Source organism: Aedes aegypti, chromosome 2, assembly GCF_002204515.2.
Source record: "Aedes aegypti strain LVP_AGWG chromosome 2, AaegL5.0 Primary Assembly, whole genome shotgun sequence".
In the NCBI taxonomy this organism is placed as follows: Eukaryota; Metazoa; Arthropoda; class Insecta; order Diptera; family Culicidae; genus Aedes; species Aedes aegypti.
In genome coordinates, this window is record NC_035108.1 from 325,936,150 (window position 1) to 325,952,145 (window position 15,996).

General features: G+C 38.3%; 1 protein-coding gene across 1 annotated transcript in view; it reads right to left on the bottom strand.

Moving 5' to 3' along the window:
- The window catches only part of LOC5568245 (ELAV-like protein 4), a 162,355-nt gene extending 147,554 nt beyond the window's left edge, over nucleotides 1–14,801 (bottom strand). The window contains exons 1-2 of the mRNA XM_021845879.1: nucleotides 14,574–14,801; nucleotides 10,058–10,059 (exon numbers count right to left, since the gene is read on the bottom strand). The gene's annotated coding sequence lies outside the window, so the exon portion shown is untranslated. The remainder of the gene's footprint in view (nucleotides 1–10,057; nucleotides 10,060–14,573) is intronic.
- Nucleotides 14,802–15,996: the final 1,195 nt, after the last annotated feature.

Genomic DNA, 15,996 nt, shown 5'->3' on the forward strand with positions numbered 1-15,996 from the left:
GAAGAATAAAAAAAAAAGCTACCAGAGGAAATTTATGGAGAAATCACTGGTGAACTATCTTGAATAATCCTTGAAAAAATCGTTAATTTTCTGTTGTTTTTAACAGCTTTTGTTAAAATACCTATGTAATAATCATGTTCTGTGATTCTAGTAGTGTCTCGAAGACTTTTTTGTAGGAATTTCATGAGAAATCGCTTGAAGAATCATTGGAGGAATTTCTGGAGGAGTCTTAGAAGCAATCTCTGCAATATTTTCTGAAAAAATTCCCTGAGGAATCTTGGGAAAAAAATCTGGAGAAATCCTAGTAAAGATTTTACTGGAGAAAGCTATGGAGGAATCACTGTAGGCATTCTGGCAGAAACTCCTCCAGAAGCTTCTGGCGAAATCGTTAGGGAAATCCCTCTAGAAATATCCCTGCAAAATGCCTGGAATAATCCTTGGAGGAATCTCTGGTGGAACTTCTGGCAAAATTCCTGCACGAGTAGCGTACAAAATTTCTTCCTGGAGGTATCTCAGAAAAAAAACCGCTAGGGAAATTCCTGGAGAAATCTCTATGGGGATTACGGTAGAATTTATCTTGGAGAAATTTCTGGTAAAATGTATGGAGGAATCTTCGAAAGAATTCCTGGAAAAATCTCTGAGAGAGTCCCTGAAGATATTTTAAGAGGAGTTCATGAACGAAACAACGGACTTTTGAAATCGCACTGCCCGGCAAATGTGAAAACCGAAAAAAAACAAAACCGGCGACGCAACGAAAAAAAACATGCCCGCTCGGGCTTTTTAAACCGTATTCTTTCAGCCCTTGGCTAGTTCGTCTCGTATAAAAAGCCCATTAGAAAAGTTTCTTAAAATACTGAAAGCAGCTTGAAGCGGGAAAGCTTGGTGGATTACTTACCTATCTAAGGAAAATTTCTTGGCGAGAACTTCGCGGATTCTAGTGAAATTTTTGGATATACCCAATCTTTTAAACATTTGTGAAAATCTTTTAGGGTGACTCTCGAAAGGTTTCCATAACTGTCGCTTCGTTATCATCCACTTTCAAAGTTCCGCGTAATGTTTGTTAAACTTCATAGGGGGTCGCAGCTTCGAATAGGTTGAGAACCATTGTTCTAACACTTTGACGAACTGTAGAACAAAATTGTTACATGTGCTGGAACATTTCTGAGAGCGGCAACAGATTAAGCAATCACTAATTTTCTGGAGACACATTATTTGATGTTTAAGACACGTGAAAAGCCTATAATTCTCGTATTAATTATGATCTAGCCCTAAGAGCCATTAATAACCAAATGTGTAGATCGTTATTTTGAAGAAAATTAATTGACAAAATTGATAAAATCTATCACCACAGTGCGATGGCTGAAAAAAGACGTACAAACTCCTGATGGAATTCTTGTACAGCTTCCTGGAGAAATACCTAAACCAATTTGTCTAAAAACTGTAGATTAAACCTTCGAAGATTTTCTTAGAAGCACTCCTCTATCCATCTTTGAAAGATCTGCTAGAGTAACAATTGTAGGAATCGTTGGAAGAATTAGTGGAAAAATCTCTCGAGAAAATCCCGGAATAGTTTCTAGGAAATTTTTTAGAGTAATCTCTATGAAAATTACTGGAAGATGTTGCGTTGGATTTCCTGGAACGAGTTCTGGAGGAGAGATAACTCTAGATATCTCTTGAAAACCTCAAGAGGAATTTTTGGAGGGATGCTAGGAGGAGTCTTTGAATGTACTGCAGAAGGAAATTTATAGAAGAATTCTTGAAGTTTTTCCTCTCAGAATATGTGAAGTTCCTCTCTGGAACATCTAGACTATTGTACCATGATTCGCAGCATGAAGAGAAAAGTGACTTTAGAAACCATTTTGATTAAAAAAAACCTTCTAGATATTTGCATTAAAAAAGTGTCCATGTTTCTGAAAAGATCCCTCTGCTACCAACCCTATACGGTAAAAAGAGCTGCGTAGAAAGTTTTGAATTTTTGGAAAAACTGTAATAATTGAAGTTGAAAAACTACTAGGACACCTATTTTGTTTTTTTTTTTCTCGAACAAAATGTCTGAAACTTGGCAATAAAATGCACTAATATTGTGGTGACCAATTATAAGCTAATAATTTTTGAAAAGTCCCAATGGAAAATGGATTTAAAGTGCCAAGTGTAGGATACGACTGTCTGCTTTGTAGAATACAAATAATACTCAACGTTTGTCGTATAACTTTTAGATTTGAATTTGGTGTAAGCATTCTTGCAGCATGCAATTCCTAATAATGTCTTTGCGAACTATACAGAATTAGGGACGCATGCTCTCTGGATTGCGCCTTTCTGGGAGATATCCGAGCAGCATCCGATGCTTGCATTAATAGCGATGATGGCACTCATTTTTACTCCATTCACCCAGTTTTTGTTTTTGTTTTCGTCGCATCACAAAGCATGGCATTAAGTACGATACAACACATTCCATCATGCACCTCATAAAACTGAGTCTTATACTCCCACCGACAAAATGCAGTAAGTATTGAGTGTAGGCATTGAAGTCCTTTGACACTCACCGCTCCCCAGAGTGGACCAGTTTGCGATAGTATTGGTTGGGTGATTGTAGTAAAATAACCCGTTCCGACCACGTGGTACCTCCGCTCCTGTCAGGGTTCTTTGTACGCTTGGTTGGAGAATGGCTGTTATGCCTAGTAGCCTGTATCAATGGATGCGAACTCATTCTCCGAGGGAAAGCTTCGCTAGAATATCAATGATGACTGTGAGAAGCAACGTTCTCTTAGAGTAACGTACAATGGGACAAATGCAGGAACAGAAGATCAAAATCGTGTATGGTTGAAGTGTGAGAACTTTCAAATGATCACCATTCTAAATGCCGTTTACAAAATATTCTGCTGTCTTCTTCTTCTTGGCATTACGTCCTCACTGGGACAGAGCCTGCTTCTCAGCTTAGTGTTCTTATAAGCACTTCTAGTTTTTTTTTGATTTCTTTATAAGTATCATTGCAAACACTACATACATTTCTTATATCTAGGTGTTCTGTGTTATTAGTCCTAATTTGGTAAAACAAATTTAAGATTTTAGTAACATTTTGTTAACAACATATTACATTTCATTTGCCGTAGCTGTTCAGATTTTTTACAGGTTGGTAAAAAAACATGTTTTCAATTTACTTAACCTAAATATATAATGCAATAGAAGATAGATTGTAACGATTTTTGCCTGAAATTATTAATTATTTTATTTGACATCTGTTCCAATGTTTCAACATTGGATATTCTATGAAAACTCATGGTACAATATAATTGAATTTGTCGATAGAATAACTAATTAATAGAAATGAATTATATTGTCAATCTAAATTCAATCGGACACGAATGCACCACACTGGTGTAAAGTGTCGGTAATAAACAAACAAACAAAACAAACTATACTAGTGAAGAAGCTTCAGAATCATTTTCAAAATTTTATTTCGAATTCTGCCCTCAATGTGATTTTTGATACTTAACCTCGTCTGACCAATTTATTGGAACCCCTCTCAACGTGACAACATTTCTATTTGAAGATTTCAAATAAAGAGCTTTTAGTCTATGTGGGAATATTATTATTTGAGTTTTGGAAGCATTAGATGAAATCTTCCATTTTTGCAAGTATGAAGAAAAACATATCCAAACTTTTTTGCAATCGACTACAGATGACACGCAGGCTTCGTTCTTTGGCGGAGAGGCCTGTGTCATCCGCAAACAAGGATTTTTGACATCCCTGAGGTAACTCAGGTAAGTCAGATGTGAAAATATTGTATAAAATTGGTCCCAAAATGCTGCCTTGAGGAACACCAGCTCAGGAAGTTCTTCAGACCTGGATTTCTGATATTTAATCTGAAGTGTACGGTTTGAGAGATAACTTTGAATTTTTCTAACAATGTATTTTGGAGAACTAAAGGTTCTTTTTAATTTTGCAATCAAACCTTCATGCCAAACACTGTCGAATGCTATTTCTATGCCTAGAAGAGCATGATCAGTAAAATAGCCTTCAGATTTGTTGGAACGAATAAAATTTGTTACATGTAAGAGTTGATGAGGGGTCGAATGTCCATGGCGGAATCCGAACTGTTCATTGGCAGAAATTGAATTTTCGTTGATGTGGGCCATCATTCTGTTCAAAATGACCTTTTCAAAAAGTTTGCTGATGGAGGAAACCAAACTGATTGGACGATAGCTAGAAGCTTCTGCAGGATTTTTGTCTTGTTTTAAAATTGGAACAACCTTAGCATTTTTCCATTTGCCAGGAAAATATGCTAATTGAAAACATTTGTTAAATATATCAACTAAAAATGATAAGCTACTTTCTGGAAGTTTCTTGATGAGGATGTAGAAAATTCCATCATCGCCAGGAGCTTTCATATTTTTGATTTTTTTAATAATAGTTCTTACTTCTTCCAAATCAGTCTACCAGGCATTTTTGAAAACGATCTAAAAAAAGAGACACTGACACGTTAATGCTTCCAGTGGGATCTGGGATCTTCCAGTGGATCTCTTGATTGAGAATATTTTCGAACTCCTGAGTAACTTCATTTTCAATTGGACTAGTAAGTCCTAAATTAAAATTGTGCGCACTTTCAAACTGCATAGCAAGTTTTTGAGCTTTTTCGCAATTAGTTAGTAATAATTTTTTTTCCTCTTTCAATGCCGGTATTGGCTTCTGAGGTTTTTTCAAGGTTTTAGATAATTTCCAAAAGGGCTTAGAGCCAGGGTCCAATTGAGAAATTTTATTTTCAAAATTTTTGTTTCTTAATTGAGCAAAACGTTTCTTGATTTCTTTCTGCAAATCCTGCCATATAATTTTCATAGCAGGATCGCGAGTGCGTTGAAATTGCCTTCTCCTTACGTTTTTAAGACGGATCAAGAGTTTAAGATCATCGTCTATAATCACGGATTCAAATTTTACTTCACATTTTGGAATTGAAATGCTCCGCGCTTCAACAATGGAATTTGTTAAAGTTTCAAGAGCATTGTCAATATCAAGTTTAATTTCTAAAGAAATGTTAACATCAAGATTAGAGTCAACATACGTTTTATATATATTCCAGTCGGCTCGTAAATAATTGAAAGTTGAGCTGATAGGATTGAGAATCGCTTCTTGGGATATTTGAAATGTAACAGGGACATGATCAGAATCAAAATCAGCATGAGTAATCAGTTGGCTACAAAGATGACTAGAGTCGGCTAAGACCAAATCAATCGTAGATGGATTTCTAGAAGAGGAAAAACATGTAGGGCTATCAGGGTATTGAATTGAGAAACATCCTGAAGAGCACTCATCAAATAAAATTCTGCCGTTGGAATTACTTTGAGAATTATTCCATGACCGATGTTTGGCATTAAAGTCACCAATGACAAAAAAATTTGACTTATTGCGAGTCAATTTTCGCAAGTCAGTTTGGAGCAAAGTAACTTGCTGTCCAGAGCATTGAAAAGACAAATAGACAGCTATGAAAGTATATTTACCAAACTGTGTTTCATCAGAAACACCTAAAGTTTCAAAAACATTAGTTTCAAATGATGAAAACAGTTGATGTTTTATACGCCTATGAATGATGAATGCAACTCCCCCACATGCCCCATCAAGTCGATCATTACGATAAACAAAAAAGTTAGGATCTCTTTTGAGTTTAGATCCAGGTTTTAAATACGTTTCGGTAAGAACTGCTATATGCACGTTATTAACCGTAAGAAAATTAAACAGCTCGTCCTCTTTACCATTCAGAGAATGAGCATTCCAATTTAAAATATTTAAATTATTATTTGGATCCATTAGAAAAACGTAATCCAATAACAATTTGATTTGTAAATTTTACACCTACTTGGACTGCTTCAGTCATAGCGGTGGCTTTGAACATTGCATCAATCATTAGATTCAATTGTTCAGTTAGAAAATTAAAATCAGAAGCAGACATGTCATGTGATTTCCCATTAGAATTTCCGGTAGACGAAGAAGCGGAGTTACCTGTGGCGGTAGGGTTTTTTTTTCCATTTGATTTGAAACAAGTAGAATGGATCGAACAGGGAATTTCCTGCTACGATATCGGCAAAGGATTTACCGTGGGTAGATACATTCGAAATTGAAAGATTCGAACGGCCACCCGACGGATTAAAATTTGTTTGTGAATGAGCATGATTATGATCTTCCTGATGGGTATGATTCATGATCAAGCAATTGTTAACTGAAAAATGAGCATTGTTCGATACTCTACCAGGCAAATTCCGGAAACGACCGTTATCGCAACGGATATTATCTTTCATATGCTTGGCACGAGCCTCAATGACCCTTTTGCGTGAAGGGCAATTCCAAAAATTGGACTTATGGTTAGCCCCGCAATTAGAGCATATGAACTTGGTGGTATCTTTCTTCACTGGACAGACGTTTTTGGCGTGAGAAGAACCTCCGCAAATCATGCATTTAGCATCCATGCGACAATTTCGTGTACCATGACCCCACTTTTGGCACCGACGGCACTGAGTGGGGTTCAGGTAATTTCCTCCAGGTTTCTGGAAATGTTCCCATGTCACACGGACATTAAACAAAAGTTTTGCTTTTTCTAAAGCTTTAACTAAATAATAAGTTCTTTTTTGTTAAAGTGAACTAAATAAAATTCTTGAGAAAGCCCTTTTCGACCAATGCCATATTGGGTTCTCTTTTTCATAATGATTACTTGGACTGGGGAAAATCCAAGTAAATCATTTATTCCATTTTTGATCTCTTCTGGTGATTTATAGTCACTTGAGAGACCTTTCAGGACAACTTTGAACAAACGTTCAGTTTTGTCGTCATAAGTAAAAAATTTGTGCTTCTTCTCTTCAAGATGTCTGAGAAGAAGTTCGCGATCTTTAAGAGTTTCCGGCAAAACGCGACAGTCTCCTTTCTTTGCGATTTGGAAGGAAACCTTGATTCCCCTAATGGAGTTCAAGATCTCCTGCCTAAATCCCCCAAATTCGGAACAACTGACCACGATAGGCGGCACTCTTTGCTTCCTCACTTGAATCAAAGAGCCTGGCTGCTTCGATTTGGTGTTCGGAAAATTTGTCTAGAGCATCGAACTGATTGCTCATTTCGATACAATTATTCATTTCACCCTTGGAAGAAAGTTCGCATTCCGGGGAAACGTCCTTTCTTCCATTCTTGCCACGTGTAGTGACAGTTTTAAATCCCACTTTTTTGGAAGGAAGTAGTGAATTCAGAGATTCACCCTTCCTTTTGTTTGTTGTTGATACCATGTTTAATTAATAAACGAAAGAAGACGTGACCTATGGGACCCAGATAGCCGTAGCGGTAAACGCGCAGCTTTTCAGCATGACCATGCTGAGGGTCGTGGGTTCGAATCCCACCGGTCGAGGATCTTTTCGGGTTGGAAATTTTCTTGACTTACCAGGGCATAGAGTATCTTCGTACCTGCCACACGATATACATATGCAAAAATGGTCAATCGGCAAAGGAAGCTCTCAGTTAATAACTGTGGAAGTGCTCATAAGAACACTAAGCTGAGAAGCAGGCTCTGTCCCAGTGGGGACGTAAGCGCCAGAAAGAAGAAGAACGTGACCTTCGAGAGGTTTTTTCCCAAGACGGTATCCAAGAAGGATTACCACCGCTAGCTTTCGCCAACGGGTCCAACGAAAAATCGAAGCCACGGGTCCTAACAAGGATCGTAAAGGGATCAGTAGTAGAAAATAATACTGAAAAGTACTGTTTTAGTAGCACTGAAAAGTACCGTTTTTAATTTTAGCACTGAAAAGTACTGTTTATGTTGCACTGAAAAGTACTGTTTTATTGCTTTAGGTAGTTTTTAAGAAAACTTCCAAGAGCAGAGAGAATTCGTGTACGCACAGCACGAAGGTACGATGCGCACTGAGTTCCTTCTACTAAACTACATCATCGCTCATCGACAACGGAACGCACATCACAAAGCACGATGGGAGCCCCCAAGCCATCCGACACAGTTGAGCAATGCCGGTTTCCATCTCCTGCAAGTTGTTCCGGCCGTCCAAGTCGTTCCGTTCCTGTGTTCGGAATCGGTGACGGGGTCTCCCAACCTGCTTGCTCAGGCAAGTACAATGACATAGGAGCTTTCTCGGATCCTGAATCTCGTCCTTTTTGTAGCCGGCCAACGTTTCGCCGGTCAGTGGTTACCTGCCGAACCTTAAATCTCCGTCAGGTAAACCTGACAACCGACTTTGGGCTTACTACCAAAATGTGCGAGGACTTCGAACTAAAGTTGACGAGTTGTTTCTTGCTGCTGCTGATTGCGGGTATGATATTATATTTTTGACTGAAACGGGTCTAGACGAGAGCATCAATTCCGTTCAACTATTCGGTACGAGTTTCAACGTTTTCCGTTGCGATCGCAACTCAAGTAATAGCGATAAAGCTAGTTTTGGTGGAGTGTTGATTGCCGTCGCGCAATGTTATCCCAGTTCTCTTGTAACTGTGGAACATGGCAGCAATTTAGAACAAGTCTGTGTCTCGACAAGCAAAAAGGGTATCAGGCTCAGTCTTGCCGCGGTATATATACCACCGGATAAAAGTCGAAAAGTTGAAATTATGGAGGCCCATGTCGCTTCCGTTAAAGAACTGACTGATAAAGTTGACAAAGTGATAGTTTGCGGTGATTATAATCAACCTCGATTACAATGGATAGAGAGAGATAATAAGGTGTACCTTGCTGAAACATCATCACTGAATGCCGCCAGTATTGCGCTTCTAGACGGGATGGATTTTCTTAATCTTAATCAGTGCAATACTATCAAGAATGAGCTTGGACGTACGCTTGATTTAGTATTCTGTAATGTAGAGAGCGAAGCTGTAATCGATGAAGCTGCAGTACCGCTTTTGCCAACCGACGCCCACCACCCTCCTCTGGTTTTATCGCTACCTTCCTTGCTTGCTCCTTCTTCTCGCTCAGTAGATGCCCAAATTAGACTATTTGATTATCGGAAAATCGATTACGCTTCGCTTATACAGTTTCTTTCTGATCGGAACTGGAACGATATCATTGAGTCATCGAATGTTGATGAAATGACAGTGCAATTTTGTAGTGTTGTAAAACATTGGTTGGAATCAAATGTGCCATTCAAAAGACGACCTTTTTCACCTGCGTGGAGTACTTCGTCTCTTCGGAAACTTAAACGAAAACAGAACGCAGCTCAACGAAGATTACGGAGATGTAAGACGGTAGATGCAAAGTGGGAATTTAAGCGCACGAGTACCGCCTATTCAACGTTAAATGCGGCGCTATATAAATCGCATGTTCTTAGGGCCAAACGGAATTTGCGACGAAATCCACGTGCCTTTTGGAGTTTTGTAAACTCTAAGCGCAAAAACCCCAGCATTCCGATCAATATACGGCTCGAAGATCGGGTGGCTGCCTGCGCAGCTGAAGCGAGTGAATTATTTGCTGAACACTTTGCATCTGTGTTTGAAACGTGTGAAGCTAGCGATATTGAAATGGAGTCTGCCGCTTGTGATCTTCCGTCAGATGTGTTAAACTTGTCTACGTTTGTTGTAACAGAAGAAATGATTATAACGGCGTCCAGAAAGTTGAAAAATTCATTCTCTTCCGGTCCGGATGGTATTCCTGCCGTGATTTTCCGGCGTTGCGCTGTTGTCTTAGCCAAATCTCTCGCTGCTATCTTCACTCGATCTTTTGGTCTGGGCATTTTTCCAGCCTTGTGGAAGCAATCATTCATGTTCCCGGTGTTCAAGTCAGGCGATCGTCGAGATGTGAAAATTATCGAGGAATCACAAGTTTATCTGCTGCATCGAAGTTATTCGAGATCATTCTGAGCGACGCTGTATTGAAGGCCTCTAAAAGTTATGGCTCCACAGACCAGCATAGTTTTATTCCTGGTAGATCGGTGGTATCAAACTTGCTGGAGTTCACTAGTACATGTATCACGGCAATGGAACAGAACACTCAGGTCGATGTCATATACACTGACTTGAAAGCTGCCTTCGACAAGATCGATCATAGGATACTACTGTGTAAACTCGCTAAACTCGGAGCGTCGGAAACACTCACATCTTGGCTGCATTCTTACCTGACAGGTAGAACATTACGCGTGCAATTGGATTCACTGTACCTCAGGGTAGTAATTTGGGACCATTACTTTTTACGCTATATTTCAACGATGTTGCAGCATTACTGGGAGCTAAAGTCAAACTTGTATATGCTGATGATTTAAAACTCTACCTTATCGTCCGTACGGTAGAAGATTGTCGTCGTCTTCAATGTTTACTAAATTTGTTCGTTGATTGGTGTCGTCGGAATAAATTGATCGTTAGTATTCCAAAATGCGTGGTAATGACATTCCATCGTATAAAGGATCCAATACTGTACAACTACTACATCGATGGCAATTTGCTTCGTAGAGTTGATAGAGTAAATGACCTTGGAGTACTCCTGGACCCGAAGCTCGATTTTCGTCTACACTATTCATCAATCACCGCGAAGGCTAACAGACAGCTTGGCTTTATTTCTAAGATAGCTCGAGACTTCAAGGATCCTTACTGCCTTAAGGCATGTACTGCTCACTGGTTAGGCCTATAATTGAAAATGCTTCTGTGGTCTGGTGTCCGTACGAGGTTACCTGGATCCTTCGCCTTGAAGGAGTGCAGAAGAGATTCGTGAGGCTAGCCTTACGGAATCTTCCATGGCGTGACCCAGTAAACCTACCGCCTTACCCGAACAGATGTTTGTTGCTAAGCTTGGAAACATTGGAACGAAGAAGGAAAATTCAACAAGCAACGTTGGTTGCAAAGATAATAAATGGTGAATGGATTAAATGAAAATTATTATCGCAATTAAACTTTCGCATTCCACAACGGACTCTAAGGAGCTACACGTTACTACAGCCAAGGAATCATCGTACGGCTACCACGAACCTCTAACGGCGATTATAAGAGTGTTTACTTCGATGGAATCAGCGTTTGAGTTTGGTGAGCCCTCATATAAGTTCCGCAATAGAATAAGAAGAATGTAATGTACTGTTTTTAATGTAGTTTTGTGCTGTAGATTGTCTTTGTTTATTAGTTTTTTTTTATCAATTAACCACATTCATGTAGACTGTTGTTGTCAGATGAATTAAATCAATAAAACAAATAAAACAAATAAAATATTATGACGAAGAGATAGAGGGCGGAACACAAAATATTGACGTTTTCCATAGTAATCTCCATATAAACTTCAAATGGCGTGTGCACAGTCACACTTCTTCCAAATCACTTCAAACTTTGGGAGGATGCTATTTACCATAAATAAAATCGTTTTAATATAGGGTAGTAAATATTTCAAAATTTGCATCACTCTAATGACTATATCATAGGTTATGAACAGTGAAAATAATTCGTTATTAAATTGAATAGTGCAAATGATGAATTAAATGCAAATGTACTGTGAAGAACCAATGAATATATAAAGTTGTCAATACATTCCAAATAACTATGACAACTATGACCACATTTATCAGGTATTTATCAACTATTTTGAGAAACTTTATAGTGTATCTTCAAAATATTTTGTAATGTATGAATCATATATTTGAAAATGTACTATGTATTTTGTATTATGAAAAGAAAAGGCAAATTTGAATTAATAATGCCTTAAATAACAAATATTTCTAAACATTCATAATCCTCACAAATATTCACAATTCAATTCAAGATGCATCTCAGTCGTCCCAAATACGACTTTTTCGTTCTTAAGTTTGTATTACTTTTATGTAGATTTTTGTTCATTTTGGAGGTGTTTGGAATTTTGTCGTGAAATTTTGGTTTCTGGCCCATAGTGCCGTGGGTAGATACATTCGAATTTGAAAGATTCGAACGGCTACCCGACGGATTAAAATTAGTTTGTGAATGAGCATGATAATGATCTTCCCGATGGGTATGATTCCTAATCAAGTGATAGTTAACTGAAAAATGAGCATTGCTCAATACTCTACCAGGCAAATTCCGGAAACGACCGTTATCGTAACGGATATTATCTTTCATCTGCCTGGCACGAGCCTCAACGACTCTCTTGCGTGTAGGGCAATCCCAAAAATTGGGCTTATGATTGCCCCCGCAATTAGAGCATATGAACTTGGTGGTATCTTCCTTCATTGGATAGACGTCCTTGGCGTGAGAAGAACCTCCGCAAATCATGCATTTAGCATCCATGCGGCAATTTTTGTTCCACCGACGGCACTGAGTGGGATTCTGGAAACTTCCTCTGGTTTCTGGAAATATTCCCATGTCACACGGACATCGAACATAAGTTTAGCTTTTTCTAAAGCTTCAATATTATTTGGTTCTTTTTTGTTAAAGTGAACTTAATAATATTCTTGAGAAAGCTTTTTCCGAACAATGCCAAATTGGGTTCTCTTTTTCATAATGATTACTTGGACTGGGGAAAATCCAAGTAAATCAATTATTCAATTTTTGATCTCTTCAGGTCACTTGAGTCACTTGAGAGACCTTTCAAGACGACTCTGAACAAACGTTCAGTTTTGTCGTCATACGCGACAGTCTCCTTTCTTTGCGATTTGGAAGGAAACCTTGATTCCCCTAATTGGAACAACTGACCACGATATGCGGCACTCTTTGCTTCCTCACTTGAATCAAAGAGCGTGGGCTAGAGGCTGCTTCGATTTGGTGTTCGGAAAATTTGTCTTAGGCATCGAACTGATTGCTCATTTTGATACAATTATCAACATTATTCATTTCACCCTTGGAAGAAAGTTCGCGTTCCGGAGAAACGTCCTTTCTTCCATTATTGCCACGTTTAGTGACAGTTTTAAATCCCAGTTTTTTGGAAGGAAGTTGTGAATTTGTAGTTGCAATCATGTTGTTTCCAGTTGCAACCAATAGGATTACCACCGCTAGCTTTCGCCAACGGGTCCAAACAAGGATCGAAAAGGGATCAATAGTAAAAAAATAGTACTGAAAAGTGCTGTTTTAGTAGCACTGGAAAGTACCGTTTTTAATTTTAGCACTGAAAAGTACTGTTTTATTGCTTTAGGTAGTTTAAAACAAAACTTCCAAGAGCAGAGAGAATTCGTGTACGCACAGCACGAAGGTACGATGCGCACCGAATTCTAAAAGAATTGCTCAAGCACAGTGCATAGGCTGATTTTAGCGGGTCGTCGTTGGTGCGTCATCCCCGCATTCCCTGAGTTACCTTCTCAGGGGATCTGTTTGCAGATTTTCCGCTTGTAAAAAACAGAAAAGCACGAGATCGGAAATAACACATATTGTTCTTACAAACAATTAAAAAAGGATTTAAATTTACCTTTCAAGTCGACCGGTTTTGAGTCCGATCTAGCCCATCTAAGCGACGATATCCGACTAACCTTCAAGTAATCTCACAAACTACCAAAGGATTATCTAGCAGATTGCTTCAAATTAAATTCCTGAAATTTCTGTTTCTATGGATTTTATGGATTCACAAAGATATCTTAGATAATGATCTTCATATTTTTTGGAGAACTTTCTGTATATTCTTAGAACAAAAAACAAACTAGACATATCTGTAAGTAAGCTCCTGAGTAAAATCTTGAAGTAACGCTTGGAATTCACGATATTTTCATAAAATCCAGGAAAATTTAAATTGAAAAATCAAAATTGAAACAGATAGCAAAATGGACAAATATCAATATTAGAACTCTTTGCAGTATTATCTTTATTGTTTCCAGAAACGACATGATAGAAAAAAAAACTCGGAAAATATCCTGTCTTACAGATTTGTGCTCTTGAAATTTTAAGATACGGTTTTCATCTTTGCCTAAATACGAGAATATTCATTGGTTGTTCTTTATATTTTGTTTTATCAGTTTAAATTGGATATTTTGGGCAAACTTGTAAAGGTTGATTTGATGAAGTGGATTCAATTTTGTCCTCAAGATTTTGAAGAGAAGACAATGATTTGATAGGAAACTTTAGAACCAAATAATAATAAAGAAAACTACGCCAACTTTGAAGAAATTGTTCAGAGAGCACTGTTGATGCTTTTCATTTCAGAAAATTTTGGATTCTAAGAATAAGTATAGGTAGTAAAGTACAGCTTACTCTCATATGCAAAAAAACGTTTTCTCAATGAACTTGTTTGATGTTGTAGTATTGAATATTTTTCCCTGCCCTCTAGTGAAATTCCCTGGCTTTCCAGGTTTTTCCAGGTAGTCGACACCCTTTGGAGACATCGAGATAAGAAGGATATCGAGATGTGGGAGAGGGTAAATGTATGCAGAATTAAGGGACCGGAGAAATCGTCGACATAGAGAGAGATATCGAGATGTGAAGCATCGAGATGTGGAGAGTCGACTGTATCATATGAAAAATGATCAAATTACACTGACAAACTTTTTAACTTAGAGTAACTCAACTATTGAGATATTGCGGGGGCGCGTTTTCAGGCGACGGCGCATTTTACGCCTAGTTGCCCTAGACATTATGTCTAATACAATATATTAGGACGGAGTATTATATGCCGCGATTAAAAACATATATAACTCGCCAGACGATTTGTAACGTTGCTGAAGATGCCCTAAGGGACTACTCACCTTCAACGACGGTAGCACCAGTAGGGACGAAAACTACTTCGGACACATTTGCAAATAACTCAGCTTTTTGCCACTGCTAACAAAAACACTACCACTGGCGAATTAATTATTAATTAACCGACTAAAACATCACTGATCACTGTTTAAAATACGGACGACACTGTTCGAACGCAATTAAAACAACATTGATTACGATTTTAAACTTGTTACTTTCGCGGGTCTCTCCGAATCAAATGCAATCAAAAATTAAAAGCAATGAAAACGAGCAACAATTCACGCCACGCACGTTTTAGATTTGTTTACCTCTAGCCAAAAGTACCGTTATGTCTGGAGCAACACAACGGTAGAGCGTGTGACCCGTGTGACAAACGGACTCGATAGCATCCCGTTATCGAGTCACACAGGAAGCTTTAGGTTTTGTACTGCAACATCGCCATCAACTGAGTCGAAAGCTTTTACAAACACTCTGGAAAATTTGTACTCAGAGCTACTCCATCGGAGGTCGAAAAACACCCGAACTATTCAATGAATGATTTTATTATTTTTCATCTTTCTAGCGATTCGTTTTAAAAGAGACATGGATTTATCCACGATCTTCTTTTATCCTCGAATTTCTTTTTCTTTTCTGCTCTAAATGCGGGCAATGTTTACATAAAATGACATCCGGATCAACACCCGGACAACGAATGTTCACCGGATGAACATAAAGTGGATGAATGCACAACGAAATCGTTCATTTTTTGTAAACACGGCCCGCAGTAAAAGGTGTTCTTCCCGGTGGAAGAAGCAGCGTGACGTCATTGTAAATTAGTTCATAGCCTGTTGTAGTTTATTGTTATTCTGAGCCCAATTTAAAAATATCTTTGACCTGTGTGTTTGGAACCCACAACCTTCAGCATGGTCTTGCCGAATAGAAACGAGTAACTCATATTCTAAGTAATGTTTTTGTAGGGTAGCTACGTAACGCAATGCAAAAAAGCTCATACACGCTGCTAATATGTCATACAGAGTTGCAACTGCATGCATGCAGGAATAAAAACCAATAAGGCTAATAGCGGAAGACGGGGTAAGACGGACTCCAAGTAACAATTTTAGTTTTACGAATTATTTCCAGGGTGCTATAAATAAACGCACATAAAACCACGGTCAGGGGACTGTTGCCTTCATCGCATCCCCCAAAACCTCTTGTAGATTAGAACGTGACTAGTTGGCCCACTCTGAAAGAGGCTGTAAAGTGTAAAATGTCACAGAATAAAACTAAATAGCATTTATGGTAGCTATTTTGAGGTCACCTGTTCTAGATGAATGTCACATCATCTTGAAAATGATTTTATCATAACTTCGATTTTGCCGGATTTATTACAACGTAAACAAAACAAAATAAGATTGAAAACACGTCTGTGATAATTTATTTCGTAGTGCA